The following is a 23,201-nucleotide window of genomic DNA, read 5'->3' on the forward strand; positions in this document are numbered from 1 at the left end:
TGCTCTAATTATGCTATGTGAGTGGTTCAACTGCATTTTGTGGTTGACTGTGCTGAAAGCCTCCCATAAGTTGAGCTGGTAGAATTCTAGATTTATTGCTATTCAAAATCAACGGCTAAAATCAACATATATGTGTAGTTATTCAATCCAACTTGCATTGTCAGCCATAATTTTTCATCAATTTCATATTTTTTTGCCAAAACAACAACATAAATTTAAAAGCTTTTTAACAATGTGACCACAGATTAAAAAAAAAAAAAATCCAAGAGAGCTATTCTATTTGATATACTACAAACACCCTAGTTCCCAAAAGCAGATTGTTTTCAGGTGTATTACCCCACTTCTTGTGTCCAGTTAAGATTTTTCAGCCAGCAAACAAAAAAATCTTCATTGTATTCTTCTACTTGCCTGAAAAAAACAACCTAAAGTGAGGAAGTTTTATTATTTTTATTTCAGTTTTCTGAAAATATTTTGTTAATTGTTTGCTATTTGCCTTATTTTGCCTGATGTGAAAACAATCAGATCAAGACCCTTTCTTTTACAATCACTGTTCTTGCAATTGTTCTGGTTGCTGGTAATGTCTTTGTAGAAATAAAGCACATCCAGCTGTCTGAGGTACTTGTAAAAAAAATTTAGTTTGCCTTCTGTCTTCGACTTTTCAAAGAAAACTGAGTGTACATAAATTCAATATTCACATACATTTCAGACCCGGATAGTTCTCACAACACCTGGTAGTAGGCTCTGAAAATTATTGCTGTTCATTTTCCCAGAAATGCAGCAATCTCTTCACTTTGTGATCTCCTCCTTCTCAGGGAGAAATTAAACCCAGCCTCAGTTTTCTCACAGTCACATTAAAAAAAATTAACATTTTGTAGGGCTAATTAAATATCCTGTCTGGCAGAATCTGTTACCCTGTTTTGCATTGATAAAATAGACCTGTTTTACAGAAAAACTTCTCAGGAGGTTTTTATAATTCTGATCATTTCAATATTTATCTCCAACACTCCAAAGACATAACTGATTACTTCCAATTTGATGTCACATGGAAGACACTGGAAGATTCAGTTTCCTATAATCAGAAAAAGAAGGAGTTGCAAACTTCATTAACAATACTGAACAAAAATCAAAGAGGAAGCGATTTTGCCCTGCAGAAAGTGATAGAAGAGAAACAAATGATACTTCTGCTCAGGTCAGCACAATCTCTAGAGATTTGTGCAAAACCAACTGATATGTGCCTGAGACAAGAAACAACAGGAATCTCAACAGGTGCTTGAACTGGATCCCTGGCAGCCAGCTGCATGCAAAGCATCGCTTCACTGGGTTGAAACAGTTTCCTCAGCACAACTGAATCCTTTCAGAACACCATTTACCAAAAAGACCCAAACTGAGAGATTTGGCTGCAGCAATAGTTGGCCTTAGATACCCTCGACACTTACACCTTTACTGCAGGAAGCTCCTCCAGTTCCAGTTCATCATCAAGACAGAAAAACTAGATGGCCAAATACTTCGTAAGCTAGCTCTTTTTTGATTATTATTTGGAACAAATACGCAAATTGCAGAATTTCAAGTAGAAGTAAATGTTCTCATACTGCAGAGCACGCACTAAAATATGTGCACGCGCCATCACAAGATTTGCTTCTTTACAAATATGGCTGAACTTGTTTCCATAATGGTTTGTGTTTGTTCTCTTCCCTCTTCACATTTAGTTGATGTAAATTGTAGGTTTCATGTGCTCTGAAATGATGTTCACTTCATCAGCATTTCAGCACTATTTTATCTGTATATAAAGATCCATCCTCACCCCTAAAACTCTTCTTCACATTTTTTACCTCAGATTCTTTATGCTTGGTGCAATACTCTTCCAGTGACTTCCTCCTCTGACTCATCCCCACGAACTAGCACAGCAATTTTGTGTGCCACTCAAGCAGGTTCTGCACATGTCTGGTGTTGCATCACTCCCTGTTGGATGATTTAACAGCACAGCATTGCAAGGTAACCAAGATCATCACGACAAGGTTTTGAAAGAAAAGGACAAGTACCCAAAGTTGATTGCACTTACCATTTTTATCACCTTTTCAAACTAAAGAAATTTATCCACCAATGTTTGTGAATTTAAACAGAGCTCCACTCTGGCTACACTAAATAAAGGAAATAATGTCCTTCCTTTGTGAGTTAAAGAATAAACTGTGCTATGATGGTTCCCAGGGACTGCTGGCTGTCTGGGTAGACTTAAACCAGCCTGAACGACCTGCTGAGGATCAGTGAAGTGCAAAGCTGACCTGGCCACAATTGTGTTGAGTGCTTCTTGGCTACAATTCAACACAAGACTCTATCTCCTCTTAGTGCACGGGTCATATCCTCAAGGCTGCTCTGATGATTGATACAGACATCTGTCAGCATCTCCGGCCTAAATGCCTGACAGGAAAAGTCAATACTCACGATCATGAAATCACACAGAAGTGACAAAGTGAGCAAAACATATTTCTTACACAAGGTGAGATTTCACACCTCCGTTAATCCTTCAGAACCACTTGCAGGGATTTTTCCAGGTGAAGACATGAGTTTGATAAGAGGTGTGAAGCAGACAATTTTACACTGATGTTACTGACAAAGCAACTCTGTATCCACCTTGCTTGAAATCCGCCTTTGGAAGTCTCCAATAAAGAGAAGAATGGAAAATTGGGAAATATATACTGATGGTAACACAGTGGGATTTTAGTTCTGTCTTCTTCCCCCTCTTCTACAAATGTACTGGTCAATTCAAACATAGTATTGACATTAGATCTACACGTGAGGTGCTGGGCAATCAGAAAGAGCTTAAGCTTTAGAGGGAGGTGCACAAATATTTGTCACTGGTGACTTGTTTTATTTCCTCTGTAACTGCAATCCAAAAGTTTCAATTTAAATGTCTGCTTCCACAGGGGAAAAGAGAAGAGGCAAAACTGCGGGACGACAAGACAATCTTCCCACTCAGTAAACAATAAACAATAATATATCCCTTATATGCATTTAGGCAAGATGGAGTTCTCTGGTTGCACTGGTGTAGATGGCAAAGGGAGGGCTGGAATTTTGAACCACAGACTTCCCTTTGCTGAAGGGAAGCAAATTTTGTGCCAAAACTGTGTTGGATGGTACTCACAGGAAGCACCATGTGTTATTATTTGGACGTGAAGTCATAGGTCAAACATGCATCTTCCCCCATTGAGTAAAAAAAAAAAGCTACAGTCTTTTAAATCCCAGTACCAAGACTGCCCTACATAACACAAAGTATAAAATGCCTCAGCCAGGCCCAGGTCTGCTCCACAAACACATCTGCAGACAGAGATGCCACCAGATGCCGTGTGAACATTTCAGGAGGGCAATACTCACGAAATCCCCAGGGATCCAACCCCAGCACTCACTGCAGTAAATGTGTGTGAAGGCAGGTGCATTCTTCATTCTTCAGTTTTTGTCAGAAGAGAAAATATAAGCAGGTGGCACAAGCAAAAAGGTGTGTGGGAGCACAGAGCAGAAACACTGCCTGCACTGGAGATACCAACGTAAGAGAAGGTCAACCAAAGTGCAATTTGCCAACACACTTGTACATCTTTGGGCAGAGGTGTAGTAAAAGAACAAAAGCATTTTGGTATTTTTCAACTTTTTCTTTAAAAAGAAACCCAATCATACTAAGGAAATATCCCACCAGATAACCAAAAGGTTACTCGACAATAACTTCAATTCTCACTCTGGCACACTAGTCATTCCCAGTCCTCCAGGAATCTGCTGTATTGCTCTTCTGAGAGTTCTCAGAGTCCCAGCACACCAATGGAAGGTGGTTAAGTTACACAAAAATCTCTGCAGTGTTGCTTAGGAGCCAATCTTTGGAGTCTATAATGAAAATCAACATCTGTGCATTCCAGAGACTTTGAACTTCAGGTGTTTCACACTTCCTGCTACTCAATTTATGGAAAATGCAAATGAAAGTAAAGCAGATAAATGTTCTTTAACAACAGGAGGGTTTTGTTGTGTTTGAAATCGCATTGTTCTGAGGGAGCAGACTAATTTAGCCACTACCCAGGATACCAAAGGTTATGCTCATAGTGGAGACAAAATAGAACCTGCATGTATTTTGATAAGGTTACATCATCAGGACAACAATAAAAGCAGCTTGCCATTTCTGTGCAGACCAGTTTTCAAGCAGGAGGTGTCTTGTACTCCCCCCTTAATAATGAATCAGGCTGAATGACATTTGAAATGGCAATAATTTCCCCAGGAGATGCAGCTGCAATCTTAGTATTTTCTGTTCTTGCTCTCAATCTGATTTCTCTTATCCACAGTATGAGGCAGCTGAGTATAATGCAGGAAACATTATCAGCAACAATGCTACAATTAATGCTGAAAGAAAATGAATATTTGTCTACAGAAGAATAGGTTTTAGAATACCTAGGGGAACTACTGTACTTTGAAAATGAAGACGTTTTGTGTGTTTATTGAAATGCACTCATATTTCTGTGGTTATACTCTGACTCGTTAACCATATCAAGGTAATAAGTGCATAGGCAGTCTTTACTGTCCTGTATTAAAGCTGTTTACTGAATGCTAAGTAGTTGAGGTCTGTTCAGAAAACAGCCTATTTTGGCTGTAATCCACCTACATGTTTCCACACCTCACTTCTTCCATTATTAAGTCCAAGAACTAGAGAGGTCATGATCATTTTTCTCTGATTCAGAGCTGCAACTGCAGAGGACAACCCAATGTGCAAAGGAGTCCTACAGCAGCAATACAGAACCAAACCATGGAAATAGAGTTTTGTTTCTATTATTGTTGGATATGAAGGTGGACAGACACGGTGGTTTCCCATCTTTTCTATGTCAGGGTTCCTTCTTTTCCAGTATTTAAATGCCAGAAAGACTAACAAGTGTCCCATTCAGCTCCCTGATGAGATGGGATAAAGAAACAGAAGCTGTCAGAACATCCAAGCCTACAACCAAGGCCCAAACTGAAAGGTGTTATTAATAGAGAGAAATAAGCAACTAGACTTCAAACAGCTCTGGACACAATAAGGCTTTAGAACAAGCTAATGCCCCCTTGACCATCTGCATATCATCAATCAGGTCATCCAAGAAAAAGATCTATAAATAACCTATCTGACCAATTCTGAAAAGGCTTTTGATACAACCCTTCATAAGTGCAAATGGCCACATTCAGACCACCTTACTTGTGAGCACAAGAGTCATTTGTCCCTACAAAGCAGCTGGTTGGTCAAAAATCTTTCATGCTCACATTTGATTGCATCCACTGAACAGCACAAACAACAAACCACAGTGAGCCAGCTGCAATCCCTCACCAAGACCTGTGAGCACCAGCAGAAGAGCACAAGTCTTGCCCCAGAAGGTCCATTCTCCTGGCTGGAGCGAGGTAACTTGTCCCATGTAGCTCAAATAAAGTACAGTCACATAGTTTTCTGTTTATCCCCTTAATTTGCTATATGAGGACTTATCATTTAAATGATCCCAGAATAAAGGAAGGCCCAAATGCTCCAGGGAGCAGCCCCTCAATGTCTGGAGCATGGCTCTGAAGCACAGTGCTAAGCCAAAATAATGACAACGCCGAGTTTGCTTTCAGTGAGTTCTTGTAATGAGCCCTGTCATCCAACCCAAAAATTCAATCTGAGTTCTCAAATCCGCCATCTCCTTTGCCTAATATGAACACTAAGGATCACCCCATCCCTTCTCCCCCAGGCCCACCAGACCAAGTCATACTCCCCAAACCAACAGACAGTTCTCATCGACATCCTGGAGTTGTGGGTCCAGCACTGACAGTCTGAGAACTGCCCAAGACCCTGGAGTACAAGAACATGATCAAAATCCTCTCTGACATTCTTAAGGAATTCCTAAGGAGGTCTTTAATAATGTAGCCCTCAGGTTAAATAAATATCTTTGATCAACAGGGCATAGTTATTTATTATTCATTTACTTCTACGCAAGAAATACAGGTCACTGCTCAACCAGGCACTGTCACATTCGTTTTTAACTCATCTGGAGATAAGTCCTTATTTATTGGAAATGATCATAATCCCATTGGCTTCAATAGAGTTTCATGAGCTGAAGTCATCAGCTAATCCATATCATAGTTACTAACTGATGATCTTTCTCAAGCAATTAAAGCCGTGTCCCTCAGCTGACATATGGTTTCCTATAAAGAATTCAGAGTTTACACGGGGGATCAGAGGTTCCTCAAAGCATTATGTGAAGATAATGAAAATCTGAGAATATTTTCTCCATGAATAATTATTTTGGTTTAAATGTTTTATGCAAAGCCTAAACTCATTCAGCATTTTTTCAGTTTGTTTTCAGTAATAATCACCATCTTGATTTTCAGTGGATTTATCCTGGTTCACCAGTATGCTCCACCTATGGATCTGCTCCACACAGTCACTTGCATTTTAGTGGCTGGGCTGATACAGTTTTCTTTCTTATTTGCTGTAGGGTTTTTTTTCTATCCTCATGAGCTAAAATAATAATGAAACTCTACTTAATGCTTGTATTGTTTTCCAAAGACTACTTTTCGCTGAAGTAAGTGTGGGGACAGATTTTTTTTTTTTTAATGAAATAATACTGTTTACTACTGAAAATATTTAATCATAATTACATTAAGAAACATACATAAAAGCTAAGTAATAAAATAAAATGAGTTGGAGAACACAAAGGGAGGAAAAAAGACAGAAAGGATTAAGTAGAGTCATATAAGGAATAGATTCTATTTAATGAAAATTTCCACAGTGTTCAACATTTTTATTATGGTTAATAGCACTGTGCTTCATTTTGTCTGCAGTAATTGTGTATCCTTAATGAATGGGCACTCTTATTTCCCCATTGAGCACTGACAGAAATTAATAAACCTAATTCTGTAGGTTTAAGTTTAATTCTTGTGAAATATATAAAGCAGTTACATTTTCACTTAGCCACTAACTGGAATAGAAATGGGTTTAAGCTTTTCAGCAGCTTAATAGGGAACAAATTGGGTTTTCTTTTATTTCTTTTTTTTTTTCTTCTTCAGTACTTGGGTCTATTTTTGTTGCTGTGTGCAAGAAAGGACATGTCACGGCTGGTGAGGCTGAACCAAGCCTACAGTGAGTGTTGTTAATTTATTTTTTTTTAGTATGATTACTAGACTTTGTGCCAGCCTTATTGTTAATGATTGGTAAAGACCATCTCCTTGGTTTACACTTTGATAGAGATCAGGAGCCACAGGAAACTTCAGACTGCCATCTAGAAAGCTCAGCTCTCACAGCACTCTGAAGACAAGCTCCCAGGTTCATTCCTCACCTGGTCACACCACGTTGCAAGCACAGAAATAACCTGGAGATGAGAAAGAACTGGGTGAGAGAATTGGGTGATTTCCTGCCTTCCACCAAATTTAAAAGAAACAGAGGAGTCCCATCTTGAATGTTATGTGTTAGGGGTACACAGACACATCATGTGAACAAAATCCACACATCTTCCCAGCACAGAACCTCAGCCCTGAGCCCGGCACGGAACAGATGACACTTTCATACAGCTTGGACCCCACAATGTAAAACATTCCTTGATCTCTGCAATGTTCCCTTGCTAGCAGAGGGCTGGGTGTAACAGTTCAAAACTGATACTGAAGTGACTTTGCAGGAAGGTAAATAACCCAAAAGCACTATCTGGAATTCAAGGCAGAATTTGACAGTGAGACCCTGAGGTGCAGCTGCTGCCGAGACCCAGGCAGTGAAACTAATGTGGGCCTTGTTTCTTTTTGGATTAGCAGTTTTTAAAAGAAACTCCAGGTGCTGAAGGGAGCCATTTTAAGAGGCACCACTGAGTGCCTGAAGGACTTGGCATGTTCACTTTTGGAAGAACCAATACTGCGACCACAGGTGGGCAATAGTGAGACAATCCCTTTCTAAAATACATCATTTTAGAAACAAGAATAGAAACATCAGTCTGGCATCATGACAAAAGTGTTCTTTGGGGAATAATTATATGGATTCTTCGTATCCTACAGTTTCACTTTAGAGTGGGCCAAATCCCCAGCTGGTTTAGATCAGCAGCTGATTTACTCCAGCTAAAATTCTGGCCTGGTATTTCATTTCTGTTATTACCTTATCTTTAACAGTCCCCACTGTCCTAATTTATCATCTGCGTTAGAAATCGCAGGAGCACAGGAAGGGGTAACCACAAACAAAGGAGCAAAGACAGGGAAGGAGCCACGTCACGGGCTCTTCTGTGCCCCCATCTGTCCATTTTTCCAGACCATGGGACTGAAATATAGTTGAATCATACGTAAGGATGTGGAGGAGGCAGTGAGAAGACAGCCAGAGGCAGGAATCAGGCAAGCAGAGGGTTTTGAAGTCGTTACATGAGAAGACGTAGGAGGGCAACAGGAGAGAAGATGAAGCTGGTGGTGGAGGAGGCTGAACTGTGCAGAAGCCACAGCAGAGGACATGAGGCATGGGCAGGGTCAGCCTGGGAGCTGGACAGATCCTCTGTTCCTGCTTCCACTTTGAGTTTGACAAGATGTACCTACTCAACTGCAAACCTAAAAGAAGGTCACATAACCCCGGCCGGGTACGCAAAAAAAACCCACTGCAAAGGAAGTTAAAGAGCAAATATAGGACTTCCTCCTCCTCTTTAGGCTCTAGCACATGGAGCTGGAATAGACTCTGAATTCAAGAGGAGTCGTTCCAGAGAGAAGTGATGTGATATTGCACATCTTCCCAAAAGCAGGCTTTTCCCATGCACCCCCTCCCCAGGAAAGGGCAGCTGCAAAGCCTGCCCTGAGCTGGCTCTGCCAGTTTCTCCCTGTTCTGTAAGCCTCAAAGGTTTTCAAGTTAAATATTTTGTGAGAGATTAGCCTCGAAAAGAAACAAACACTTACTAAGCAGCAACAGGTAACACCCTGCAAGGCAACCGACTCTCTTAAAGCCATATCCCAGTGCTTCCTCCTGCTCACACAACCTGTATCTCACAGTGCATCAACTGTGCTGCTCATGGGAATGAGAGGAGTAAGGTAGGGAATTCAGGAGCATTCTGCACGGCCACTCAGGGCTGCCCAGTACCACCCTTGGGTGAAATAATGTGGTTTAACGCTGACTAGTCGAGATCCTGGGCCCAGGGAGGGTAATTTGCAGATCCAAACCTCTGCAAGTGGCCATCAGTATTGCAGAGAGGGCTGAGGGGAAATGCCAGGCATTTAGCCACAGACTTCACTCCAAGGATGCCCTGCTCAGTCTGGAGGAAAGTGTCCTAACCATGAAAGAGCTGAGTAGCAGGAATTGGTAACAACAACTTTCTCATGAAAGCCATGTAGAAAAAAATTTACTTTTCCCAAAGAGTACCTGCCTAGCATCTGCTGTCTAGAGAAAAACATTTTAGGTTTTAGGCATAATTTTTTTCAGATGTTTTCACACCATGATGATTTAATTATTTTTCCCTGATCAGCTAAATAGCTATTTGGATAATGACAAATAGCTAACAGCTTCACTATAATAATCCATATATGAAAGTTGAGGTTACATCCTTCACTTAGCCAAAGAAATGCATTTTTCTGCCCCGTTCCCATCACTGCTCCCATTTGTAGCAGACTAATAAAGATGTCCTGCTGCACCAGCCACTCTGTTAAGTAACAGGGTTGAATTTCCACCTGTTTTTTCTAATGGAAAACTAGCAGGCATATACCTCTGCTGTTTACCTACTTTGCTGGTGTCCCAGAGGACATATAGATGTTTAATTTGGAGAGCATATGCATATAAGTTATTATTATAAACTGGGGTTTCATACTTGAATTTTACTTTTTACTTGTGTCCCATCTTTTATGCTTGCCTTTAAAAACAGAAACCTAACGTGCCATGTTCTATTTAGAGAACTGAAGGAACAGCACAGGTGCAATGGAGACTGGATCTACCAGCTGAAATTCAAGTTTGTGCACTGTGACTGATTTGCCATCACTGACAGGACCTGACAAAGAAAACACTGGTTCCTGTTCCAGAGCTGCACCTCCTAAAGATCTGTGCAATTATATGAAATTAATATCTCTTCCTTTCTTTGGACAAAACTGCTGTTTCCCCAAGGCTGTATTTCAATCCATGTCCTACACATTTCCCAAGCAATGGAATATTGACATGCAAATCTGACAGGCCTACTCCTTGGTGTGCCACATTTACAATCTGCCCCTACATGTTGCAGATCAAATTCCACCACCTAACATACAATTTTCGCCCTCCTGATTACACCAACACCCAACACCCGCAGGAGACACAGCTCTCCTGCAGCCATAAGGCTCTCTCAAGAATGAACTACCTGCTCCAGACACAGCTGGGGGAATAGTGCATCACCTCCTTCTCTCCCTGAATTTTAAATTGACTTTAATCACAGCAAAACTCTCACGCATATGTGTCAGCAGTGCTGTGAAGGTGTAGAGGATCATGTTCCTGGGCCAACTATACACAGCACTGGTGACACAAGTGAAATGGAAGGGACCTGAGTTTGAGCAGAAGAAATGTCTGACCCCAAATGCATGTAAGGACATCATAATTACAGAGGGAGAGTCAGAAGGCATCCAGAAAGGAAGGAGGAAGAGGAGGAGACAGGTAAAGAGGGAAATGATAAAGGAATATTGTCTCAAGTCATCACAGAGAATTAGTCCACTAGGATAATGTCTGTGCATTACAGGAAAGCTTATTTGTTCTTTCTGGAGCTCTTGGGTCACATCTCTGCAGCTCAAGGAATGGTTTGTTCTCCACTGCAGAATCAGCTCCTTTGACCAAGGCAGGAACAGCAAACTCAGATTTCAGCCTGAGCCTTACCCAGCTCTCTTTGCACAGAAGAAATATAATTAAGGTATATGGCTCTGAGAGCAGAAGGATGAACGTGGATAATAATGGTTGAGCACTGAGAGGTGGAAGAAGTATTTCACCTGTTTTCCTCCACCATGATCTGTCTTCCTCCCCCATGCATGCTACAAGCCATAAACTACATAAGCCACAAGCACCATGGGATCCAGACTTTGGAATCCTACATGGTTATGTTTATTCTCTTTTTGGATCTTTTGTTTCTTTTTTTTTTTTGCTAAATTTAAGTAGAAATTGATGTTTAACTCCAGGAGCACTTGAGGACATGCCATGAAGGCTATAGTCTGCTACTGTTCCCAGAACAACATATTTCAAGGAGGGAACAAAACAATCAATGAGGCAGCCTGACATGAGACAGTCTGGAGGCCCCACATTTGGTTTAGTGTTCATGACAACAATAATTAGCCAGGATTAATCATCATAATGTTTTTTTAAAATTTAACTTGCAAGTGCAAACCAGTTAGCTCAGGAATTTTGCCACTAGAATTTTAGCTCCAGTGCAGTCCACAGTGATCACACTAAAAGCCTCACCTCTTTAATTAATCTTCAATGGTTTAAATAAAATAAGTTGGTGGGAAACTATTGATTCATAAGAGATCAGTGTCTGTACACACCATATGCATTTTACACCATAGCATTTTCCATGGAAGTCACAGATTGCCATGGAGACTTAATCTTGCCTTCAGCCATATTTGTAAACTCGCTTCAAAACAGAACCTTGGCAAATATGCCCTTAGCTGCACTAATCCTGATTAAGAGAGATTTTGAAATTTCCCATAACTGATAACCTGAGAATCTAAGGCATTATTCAGGGAATATCTGGGACACAGGATACTGTAATAGGCACAGTGGCATCATGTGGATCACTGACATCTACAAGACCGGACCAACACTGCTGAAGTCACCTGGTCCAAGTGGGGACTTCACATTTAACAATAATTCCCAGTAGACTTTTCCTCCTTGAACACCTTCAACTGCTGCATGAATGCAGAAGTTGTTGCTCTTAATTGTACAGCAGAGTACACACCAGGACCATCATGAGAGGTTGTGAACACAAACCTCTCCTGGGATTAATGGCAGCTGATGGCAGGGCAGTTCAGCACAGAAAAAGTGGCCTCTCTTCTCTTCACCCCTATCTCATTTTATTCCCTGCCACCAAGTCTGCATTTTATTAAAGCAGAAGAAACATTCAAGCCTTCTTTACACAGAGACTCCTCTGCATAAGAAGGAAAGTTATGGTGTTTAATTTAAACTCTTATTTTAAACAACAGTCTTTCAGGTATAAACACAGATGCCCATGCTAACACTGAAAGTCACTTAGATTAAACAAATAGTCAACATCAACTACTACTAGGCACTTCAAGCCTGAGCAAGTAAACTCTTATTTAAATGAATCATTGGGTCATTTTAATCAGTTAAGTGGCCTAGCACAGGAATGTCTGCCGTTCCTTTTGGTTTCAGGAGTTTCCCTACCTGCACTCATCGCTACCAAAATAATCCCTCTGCTCCACCCAGCTATTAGGCCCTAATTTGTCAAAATCCCTGAACCAGAAAGTGAACTTTAGTGGGTGACAATCCCCTTGGAAACTGAAGGATGACTCATGATCCCAAACCTGTGCTGCTGGCTTTGTATTCTTTGTCATTGATAGGCAATTTTAATGATGCAGATGAAAGTTATACAAAGCATTGAATAGTACTCAATAAATGATTGCCAGTGTACTACAGAGGAATTTCCTAAATAAAAAAATGTATTTGAAGCACCAGGGGCTTATTAATTCACTGGCTGTTACTTTATCTTACCATGGGATAAGCTGGAGCAGAGGTGTAAGAAGGAATCTCAGCTTCTGTTATTAAACTGTCTGGAAGTGGAAATGTCCCAGAGGAGGGCACTTGGTTCCCCACACCCATTTATATATACACACACCTTATGTGGCATGTGTTCAAAGCCTCTGTTCACAAGTGGCATGTTGGCACAACTGGGAAGGTGCAGCCTCTTCCTAATTCAGGTTCTGTCATTTGTGTGTCCCTCAAACTTCTAAAGGTCTTTGCTCCATCTGGGAGAAGCTGTGGAGAAACAGACAAAAAGGAGCTCCAGAATGAAAATCACCATGCAAGGAATGAAACAAAAGAAATCTGAACACACCTGGAATAGCAAGGCATGGCAGGAAACAGCAAGAGGATGCACCATTCTCTCCTTCTTCCAGAGTTTCAGGAAGGTTGTTGTTTTGTTCCTCATCTTTATCCCTGAAAGAGCAAAGAACTCCTTTATCACAAAGCATAATACTATTGAAAATATAACTGATAGAGCTTGGAAAGATGTGAATTACAATATGAGATACACAACTGAGAGCTTCCTTTGGGGATGGAAGGTCATAAGGACCTTTAAGGTACTTAAGTTTTAAAAATATCTAAAATTTCTCTTCTTCAACCCTTGGCTAAGGTTTTCACAACCCCGCACCTCAGTGATGACAGAGGATTCAAGGTGCACAAAGGTATTCACAGGGGGATGAATCCCTACAGGAGCATGGCCATTGATATCTCAGAAAACAGAAAAGGTTCTAGAAATAGATTTTGTGGAACCACTGTACTTTCAATGCAAAAAAAAATGCAAAAAAGAGGAAAAGTACAGCAGAATGAAGTGATATTTCCATCAAATAATACTAACAAAGGTCCAGGAGATGTTTCTGATTTCCTGCACGGCCTCAGTCAGGACATTTCCCTCACCCCTTTTCTCATCATTAAAACCAAAGGAAATGTGTAACACAAGTGCAAAGAATTCTTCAGTCATTAGCAGTGGTTGGGGCTGAAATTTCCCCTTTTCAGGAAGAAGTGAGCTGTGGAAAAGCTTAAAAAGAGGGTTATATTTTAATCACACTTAAAAAAAGGAAACTGCAGGCAGGCTATCTATTCAGTGGGAATGCAACAAAAAAACAATTGTCTTACAAGGGCAATTGAAAATCAAAGTGAATGAGTATTTATAGCAACTGAACTGTTTAAAACAACAAACTGAAACTGCAGCACCAACTACTTCACAAAGTCATATTCTTGAAGAAGGGGGGAAAAAAGATCAAAGATCTGCAGGCAGCCAGCTCTGCATACAAGTGGCTTTATCAGCTCTTGGCTGTGTTAAAGGGAGTCAGGCATCCTGAAAGAGAAAGCATTTAATGAGGTGATGAACAACACTTTCTTGGCCTTAATTATAAGGATAGGACTAAGCAACAATAATTGCAGGATAAATTATTGTCAAGAGATATTTCCAAACAACAACAAAAAACCCCATGTCATTATCAAACAATTATTTTAAGTCTCATTTACATATAAAAAAGAATAAGTGGAATAGTCCTCTTTTTCTTTTCCATTTGTGGGGGTGGTGGAAATTTTCAGGGTGGTGCATGGGAATTAGACGCACTACACCCAATATTGCTAATGACAGATTAATTCTCTGCAGATCACTCTGGGAATTGTACATTTGTATCCAAGAGCAGAATTCAACACAAGAAAAACTCAAATCTCTGTGATGTGCCCCCAAAGAATCACATGTATTTAATAATAGGAACAGAAGACCAACTTCCTCACAAAGTAGCTTTTGAACGAAACGGCAGAAAAGTTCCATTTAGGACAGAGAGAATTAAGCTTTAGGTCTAGTAAAGTAGCTGTGCACATAAGCTACTCAGACCTTATCAGATGAGCCTTTTAAAAGCTCAGATAAAAGAAATGAGATGTATACAGTAGCCTTGAGTCAAATAGGGTTTCAGGAGCCAACAAGTGTATGTCATACGAATAGAGACAAAATGAGATCATGGCAGTTGCTCTGGGGCATTTATCTCAACACCACTTTGTGCCTACAGCTCCCAAGCAGTGGAAGATCAGGAGGTTTTTGGCATTAGGAGTGGTGCAGAGCCAGGTCTTCTACTTTCCCACATTAGCAAATGGAGTAAAGTACCAGGCAGATGTTCAAAACGGTTCCTGCTTAGCTATTAAAACAAACACATTTGCCAAAGAGCCCAGAAGAATACTGGTTGCCATTGGTTTCTGAACTTTGTTTTTTTAATCCAGCTGCTTAAATCTGCCATTACCAACTAGTCATTCTGGGTGGCTAATCCAGAGTCCTGATGAAAAGATGGATTTTTTTTCAGAAGTTGGAGGAGTTTGTCTCATGGAAAATAGAGTCCCTTAGAACTGTTTTTAGTTATCCCTCAAAAAACTGGTTGTACCAAAGAACTGGTTGCTTTGAAAAATGGCAATCTTTCTGTCATGTATATGTACTAAGATAAATTAAATATATACAGTGGTTGTGGATAGAGCACCTACAAGGAAACCAAATAAAATAAGGTTATATTTTAATGTCTTGCAGGTATTTTGGCAAGTAGCTTACCCACAAACGATGATGATCAGTTATGCCTAGAACAGACTAGCATACTATCATTTGAATAAATACAATTAGACATCTCATTTCTTTCACAAAAAAAAAAAAAGTATTAAACAAATCTGGGTACCACCAATGTTTTTGCTTTGGTTTAATCCAGACAATGGGGGCAGTGATAAGTATTACTGTTCAAGGAAAGCTTATTTTTCTTCTTTTTCAAAACTCTGATAGATTTAGCCAAGTACTTGAAACATCCAACACTTCTTTCTAGAAAACAGGAATTCATCAATGTCTTTTCTACCACAAAATTATGACAAAAAGCCGATTTTCAAACTGGATAAAGACAAAACCATTTTAGACATTTCACCCATTAGTAAACAAAATGCAAAATCCATTGCATAAATTAGACAAGTAGTTTTCCACTTTTATTTCAGAGATATTTTGAAGTCCACGGACTACTACAAAAGAATATACACAGAAATATGGCAAGAGCAGTATTCAGTAGGCTTGGATTTGCTGTAGTTAAGTCTGTCAGATCTATAAGAAAGGCTCCATTAATTTAAAGCCCTTCTCAAACATACAGTCCCAGCTCACAGCACAGAGAAATGGGTGTGTAAGGTGCAAACAACTGAGAAAAAAGTCCTGAGATTCTATAAATGCTTATAGAGCTGCAAGGTAATAAGACACAGGCAGTTTAATCAAAAGTCAGTAATTTCCAAGATTCTGGCCAAATCAGTGGGATATGATTCAGACTCTAGATACTAATTACTTACAACTGTGATGATTTTAGTGACAAGGACAGAATAAATATGTATTTCTTTCTACTACTTTGCTTACTGACATGAGATGGCACACTAGCAGTTTCATTTCTGCCCTTATTGTGCTCATTGTAAATTAAAGCCTTGGCTCGCAAAATACAGAGAAACGCACAGTTCTTATTTCAAAAGCTCCCTCTAGCTTCTCCTAACTGTTCATTACCAGAGTTTTCCTGATGATCTGCTAGAAAAAGCAGCTTAGAGTCAAAGGTGGTCTCATCAGTCTTAGAGAAACACAAGCACATATTGTATAACCAATTTCAAGTAGGTTTTTAATTTGTAAAAGCCACACAGTTAAGATGACGTTACAAACCCACCCCCTTCTTTTGATTCAAGATCAAAGAGATTTTTAGAAAAGTGACATAACCCTTAGATGTCCCAGAAAACCACATTTGCCACAATTAACCAGCTTCAGTCTCCAAGCCTCAGACACACAGAGGAGCTGGAACAGCGTGTTCGGAGCAGCGAGGTTTTATTGCAGTTGTGGGCACGTTTGGAATAAACAAGCCCAGGTCAAGTTCCCCACGGCTTCGTTCCAGCCTACAACAACCAGGGGCAGATGGTCAAAGGGAGCTCAGAATGACTGATCTGGGATTGCATCACCAGGTCTCAAGGCAGTGCAAATCAGCACAGCTCTACTGAACCTGCTGCGGTCCCATTGATCCGCGCCAGGGAGCATCCGATCCATCGATTCCAAACACGGTGGAGGCCGGTGACACAGCACAGGTGAAGTGCTCAGATGCAGTGATACAGATGCTTCTCTTCATGCAGACAAACTAAACACTCTGGTGACTGCCCTGGGGTCTGACATAGTAGAAGCAGAAAGAAATGCAATGACTGAGATTCTACAGAAAGAGGAATTAAGGAGGTGGGAAATTCAAAGTAGGCTCTACCTGCAAGCCATCCCGGAGTACTCTCAGCCAGAAGGCTACCTCAGAAATCCTGCATACAATGGCCTCTGATAAAACTTGGAACAGGGTACCTGGTTTCAGAGATGCCTAACGTCTACTCATTCTTTACCATAAAACTATTAAAGAGCAAATAGATGCCACCACGTGTATTCCAGAAAGATGAAATGGGAAACCCATCAAAAAGATGGCACATAAATAATGTAAACAGATGAGGGTGTTAAGTAATATTCCAAGAACATGGATAACTCCTATGAGAGAAAGGTGGTGCTTTAAAATTATCTTCATTATAAAAGAAAAAAACCAGTTTGCTGTGGATTATCCATAACAGTTGTGTTCGAACAACAAAGGAGGGCTTTAGCTGCAATGGCTGCATGTCAGCAGAACAGAAGAGGACACTGGAAGTGTGGAAGAAACGTGTAGTACAAATGCACATCTAACTCTGCCTATGGTTTCAGAGGCAAAGCAGCACCATGAGCAGTCACCTTCACTGCTCTCAGGCACCAGGCTGAATCCCAGCACGTAGGCAGAGCACACACACAAGAACATATCACAGAGATCAGTCCTAGCATTGCCAATCCCAGCTGGGTAGGAGCCTCACTCCTACTGATAATTCCCTTTTATCTTCAGCAGTAGAGCACATGCTTTTAGAGCCAAAGTCCAGTTCCACTGTTATGGGTGTATGAATAGGAAAGATTGTGGCTACTCAGAAAGCATATACATAACCTTCTATAGTACCCTCTGTTCCTGCAGCACGTACAGGCTGATATCTATAGATATCAGATCAAATAAAGACATATCAATCCAGCAGCTGCTACTGCCCACTCAACCACCACCCAGGGACTGGACTAGAAACACAGATACCTTTAGAAGGAAATGGAAATAAAGGGGAATTTCAGTCATTTTGCAGATTATCACCAGAGGAACTATGGCCCACATCTTGTGAAATGCTGATAGAGATGAGTAGCAAATAACGCACAGTCTCCCATATTCTTTTCATATATTTTAACTTCATCCTATCTTTCTGCACTTTTTCAGAGATCTAAGATTTCACAGCATTAAAGCGCTCTGTGTGCTACCGGAAGGGATAAAAAGACACATTATGAGTTTAAAAACTGAGAATTTCATGGGAGAGTTAAAATTGTCACTAAGGGCACACCAGAAAGAATTACTGATTTTTCAGACTGCTCTGACATCAAAGGATTAAATAAGAAAACCAAAGTCTTTTATAAACTCAAGCAAACGTACAGACAATGTCAAAGCTATTTGGTCACAAATTGGAGCCATCATTTTCACTTTGAAGGCCTGCACAAGAAGCTATTCTGCCCTGGAACTGCCACAGAAACTGAAGGGAGAAAAATGAATGGGACAAGGGAAATATGGACTTACAGGTCTGAAAGAGTGTAAAGTGCTATGTAGAAGCAATATTTATATGAGACACCTGAATGCTAAAGACTTTATTATTGCCCATCACTGACTGTGATATATGGGCTGTGGTTGTCACACACATGGAAGGACAAACCTGAATTGGATTGCCCTCTGTGGAATGAAACTGTTTGTCCCTTACAGGCAATTATAGTTCCTCATCATCATCACTGGAGTGATCTCACACCCCTCTTTGTTCAGTGGCTATTTGTGGATGCAGGAGAGGGTCCATCACCTAACAGAGTTGGTAAAAAAGCACAAATTATGAAAACATCAAGTCCCTATTCTGCAATACGCAGAGGACTGAAACCAAAATGGACAGGGAGTCAACAATAAAAGCAGATCAGAACAGTCTCAGTTTGTCTTGAATTTGTAAATTGCTCTAACTGGAGATTTGTATAAAGACCACCTGCCAGTCTAAGTTCAGTGGGCTCACTCGGGAAGGAAGCTCTGAGGGTCTCACCTGGGACAGATTCAGACCTTCAGCTTCTGCAAGATGACCCACCCCAGCAATCTCCACTTGCATCTCTCAGTCTTCACTGTTCTCATAGCAAATTACATGGTTTTGCCCCAGCACGTTACAGTTACTACTGCAATCATTTACAATAACTCATAATCATGAAGACAGCAAAAACTCTGTTAGAAGAGAGGAGATGGAAGAGGAAACTCATGCTCTGAGTTCAACAGAACTGACAAACATCTGCTATCAGGAGTGCCATGGAAGAGGCCATTGGCAGGAGTAAGTAGCCATGAATCTATACCACCTGCCACCAGAACTCAGCATCAAATCCATCTGTACACACACAAATATCCATCAAATTTCTTCTCTAACCAGAGAAAGCAGTGGGTCCATTTAACTGATTACATTCCCTAGAAGTCTCCCAGCATTGGTCTTTTAATGTATTCCTCTCTAAAAACATTTGCTGTATGTATATATTTCCATTTTCCTGGAGATTTCAAAAGAGTTGGCATTGTTAACTTTGAATATTGCTAGTTAATTGTGGGCAAGAAAAGACAAATTATGAGCAGGGGAACTGTTCTGGGAGGATTTAGTGTATTTGAATAATTTAGACCCCTGCCGTCAACGTGACAGGATTGTTTTTCTCTTGCAGTAGCCTGCTGCTACAAGAATTAAAACTGTCATGGCAGGCTACAGCTTGGGCTAGGCCTTAGTAATGAGCTTTATCAGTCAATAAATGATTTTATGCACCAAATTAAACTGTAAATTTGGTTTAGGTGGTAAATATTTAGAGAATAAAGATATCCAGCTAATGAGGAGGACTGGGTGGGGGAAAAATGTAATGCAAATGTCAATCCTTTAAATCTTTGGTAGGCTAAAGCTCTGCAGAAAGTTTACTGCTACTGCCTCCTTTGTTTTTCTTATCTTTTTTTTTTTTTTTTGGCCTTTGTAAACAGCAAGCAAACAATATCTCAACTGTATTTAGAGATGCTGGAGAAGGAGGGAAAGATTTTTGTGGGGTATTTTTGTGGGGCCACAATTCCATGCACTCACTTGACTCTGGGACTGAAGCATTAAATGGCCTCACGTTGAAAGCACTTGTGCAAGAGAGACATCATACATTGCTCCTGGCTCTAGTCCCCACCTCTAAGCCCAGCTTACAGGAAAAGATGTGTTTGGTCCTCAGCTTGCAGCAAAAGGGAGCAGCAGCAGCAACCAGCACAGGCAACCAGTTTAAAACATTCCCCTTTCAAACAGGAGACTTCTTCTGACAAGGTGACCTTTCGGCTCCCGAGTTTCTCCCTCCCAGCTCACCCAAATCCTGCACTGCTCTGTGGCCCACTCTCGAGGGCACGTGCACAGAAAGGGATTCTGAGAACACCAATCGATCAACAGGAGGAACATGGCTTTAAAAGGCACATCTGGATTAAGGTGGATGAAAGAGCCCGAGCAAATCAGCTGCATTTGTTCAAAGGTCAGGTGATTAGCAGTGTGCTGTTTCAAAAGCAGGCAGGGAAACACTCTACCAAAAGGCCAGTTTCCAAGACGAGTCCTTGACTTCCAGCTTTGCTCCAAGGACTATTCTTTCTCCAGGGAAGGTCTGGAAAACTTATTAATTTTGGCAAGGGCATTTATTATCAAGATGAAAATTTTGCATGTAATTTTTTTATTTTTTTTTTTACTCTGGCCAAAAAGTCAGCTTTCAGAGAAAAAACAGTATGGGAAAAAATGTCAGTCAGCTCCATGAAGAATTGCTGGAACTCATCCTAAAGCTGGGAGTGTTAACCTTGCTGTCTGTTATTGGTTTCTAACGGTAGCAGCAATTTTTTTTGTGATTTCTGCTGGATCTGTTATCCTATACTTTCTGACAAGAAAAATATATGCAGCCCCTGATAGAACCTGTGAAACAATGGCTTTATTTATGCCTTCCAGGTGACACTGCCAGATGGTAAAATCTCATGCAAACAAAGCCAGAAGTGCCTGTACACTATGTAGGGCTAACACAGAACCTACTCCAAGCCAGAGAAACCATCTCCTTTCCTGAGAATCAACAAGAGAACCAAGAATCAATTCCAGAAACTCCACTTTGAGCTGGTTCCAGGCTCAGACACAGCACAGTGCACAGAGACAAAACACAGAGAAATCCCCCAGCACAGAGCCCTCAGGCTCTGTGGCCCTGCACTGAGGGAGCTCCTTGCTGATGCTCAGGTCAAGGTTAGCCTTGACCTTTTAAAAAAGGTCAAACAGTTGATAAGGCATAGAAAAAAGACTGCACAAGGCTTTAAAGCAAAATTTGAAAAGGACACAGTCACATACTGAAAGGAAATTGAGCCACAGAATACCCTAGTAAAACTCAGCCGGACCCACACATTGTACATCCAAACAATATGCTATTAAGTGCAATAAATCCAAACAGCACCCTGGAGATCTGTTTGGAAGATCAGAATATATATTGGGGATATAGTATGGAAGGCTGTTTTTAACATGAAATCTGTTCAATTGCAAGCTGTTGATGTTAACTGTTTCTTTCGAGACCCAATATACTAATGCAGTTTATTTACATGGCAGAGAACAAAACTTCATGTATCACCTTCTCCATGCCTTTCTTTGATTAGATTGCCTCACTTTAATTACTAAATTCTGTTAAAGGACTTTCCACACAGATGTAATTTTATGCAGGTGTTACCTGGTGTAATGAAACCAGATGTTTCCATCGGAATAGGGTTCCCTCATCTGAGATGTGTGTGCTGCTATAGCCTGATTTGTATATCCATCAGTTCCAACTGGAAAAAAAAAGGAGTTGGGGATGTTAACCGAGATCAGACTGTGAGTACAGAACGGGTAATGCCACCTGTTGTCCCCTGTTACGTGCAAAAGTCTTCCATTTGTACACAACTTTACTTTTAAATATCTCCCCCAATTGTTCCCATTTTGATTAACCCTGCAGGCTCTTTTGCAAAGCATTTAGGAGCTTGGTGTGCAGAGACATGGATGTATGCATGGAAAAGGCAAGTCTGTTCTTTAGTGAACACAATCTTTCCACTGACATTTTAACCTCATATACTTTATACAATCCATGAATCTTTCTAACTAATTTCTACAATGGACTAGAAAGTTCTTGGCTGGTTATGGAAGGAAACAAGATATATTTGTCAAGGTACACCAGTAGCGATTAAAAGAAACCCAAACTCAAAAACCTTCCTATTGTAAAAAATCTTATTATTATAAAATCATGACTGGCCAAATGGTAGACTAAAGGCTTAAAGTGACAGAAGTGCCAGTGAGCAGCAAGAAAAAGAGAAGAATCAAGCCCATATCACACCTAAGCTGATAGCAATTCTGGAGGAGTTTCTGTAACACTCAAATTTTGAGTAATTTTTCTGACTAACCCAGTTCATCAAACACACCACGGTCAGAGAAGCTGTTACACACCAACCAGCGCTGTCTGACACTGGGAGAAAAATCCTCACCATCACACAGAGGTAGAACCCAGGGAATCAGCAAGGAAAGTCTCTGACAGTTCCAAACTGCCACAGAAGGATTGTGATGAAATATTCACATTTCAACCCAAAAGGAGCAGACCCAGACCCAGCTGGCTGGGTCAGTGACTCCAACTGGCAGTTCCAACATGAGCCCTCTTCAGATTTCTCCCCATTGTTCTGTCAAGCCCTGATGCTGCACAGACAGCACCAGCCCAACCCTGGGACTCAAGCTCATGGGACTGCAAGCTCTGAACAATGAAGAACGAGGGGCCCATGGGCACTGGCTGAAAGTTCAAAACTAACAGCTAACAAGCAGTGGCACAAAAGCCTTGCCAACCAGACAGCTCAAAACGGCCAAGACACTCATTCTTTTAATTAGTTAGTCCTTTTAATATTAAAAACAAACAAATAAAGATAAAAATATTCAGAAATTACGCTGCCCTCCCCTCCTCTCCCATCTGTATTCTCCCACGAAGCTTTAATCCTTTTGTGAAGCACACAGGCATTTGGTGGGCACATGAAGGCCAGTCTGCAAGGTGGGCTCTTGGACATCAGGAAGACACACAGCAAACACAAGCTTGCACAAGCATACACACACACAAAGCCATTTTATATTGCTAGGCTCCAAACCTCCCTCTTTACTATTGCCTTTTTCAATGAATTAATTTTTAATTTGTGTTGTTTTCAGGTTTTTTTAGGGTGGGTGAGGAAAGGGAAGATACAGGCTAGTCAACTAAACTACTGTCTGCCCTCATTATTTCAATTCAGGGACTGACAGTACAAGACTTAATATTACAATAAAGCAAAACTGGTGTCAGCAAAAAAAAAAGTTTCGATGACACACTGATATGGAACACTATGATACACTGGTAAAAACTATGTGAAAACCA

General features: G+C 40.6%; 1 long non-coding RNA gene across 1 annotated transcript in view; it reads right to left on the reverse strand.

The window, feature by feature from the left end:
• Positions 1-368: 368 nt before the first annotated feature.
• Positions 369-23,201, reverse strand: part of LOC108642138 — an 83,373-nt gene continuing 60,540 nt past the window's right edge. Inside the window, exons 6-8 of the long non-coding RNA XR_003916401.1 lie at positions 12,999-13,099; positions 12,780-12,919; positions 369-408 (exon numbers count right to left, since the gene is read on the reverse strand). This is a non-coding gene — a long non-coding RNA (uncharacterized LOC108642138). The remainder of the gene's footprint in view (positions 409-12,779; positions 12,920-12,998; positions 13,100-23,201) is intronic.

Source organism: Manacus vitellinus, unplaced genomic scaffold (genome assembly GCF_001715985.3).
Source record: "Manacus vitellinus isolate BGI_N305 unplaced genomic scaffold, ASM171598v3 scaffold_10_pilon, whole genome shotgun sequence".
Taxonomy (NCBI): domain Eukaryota; kingdom Metazoa; phylum Chordata; class Aves; order Passeriformes; family Pipridae; genus Manacus; species Manacus vitellinus.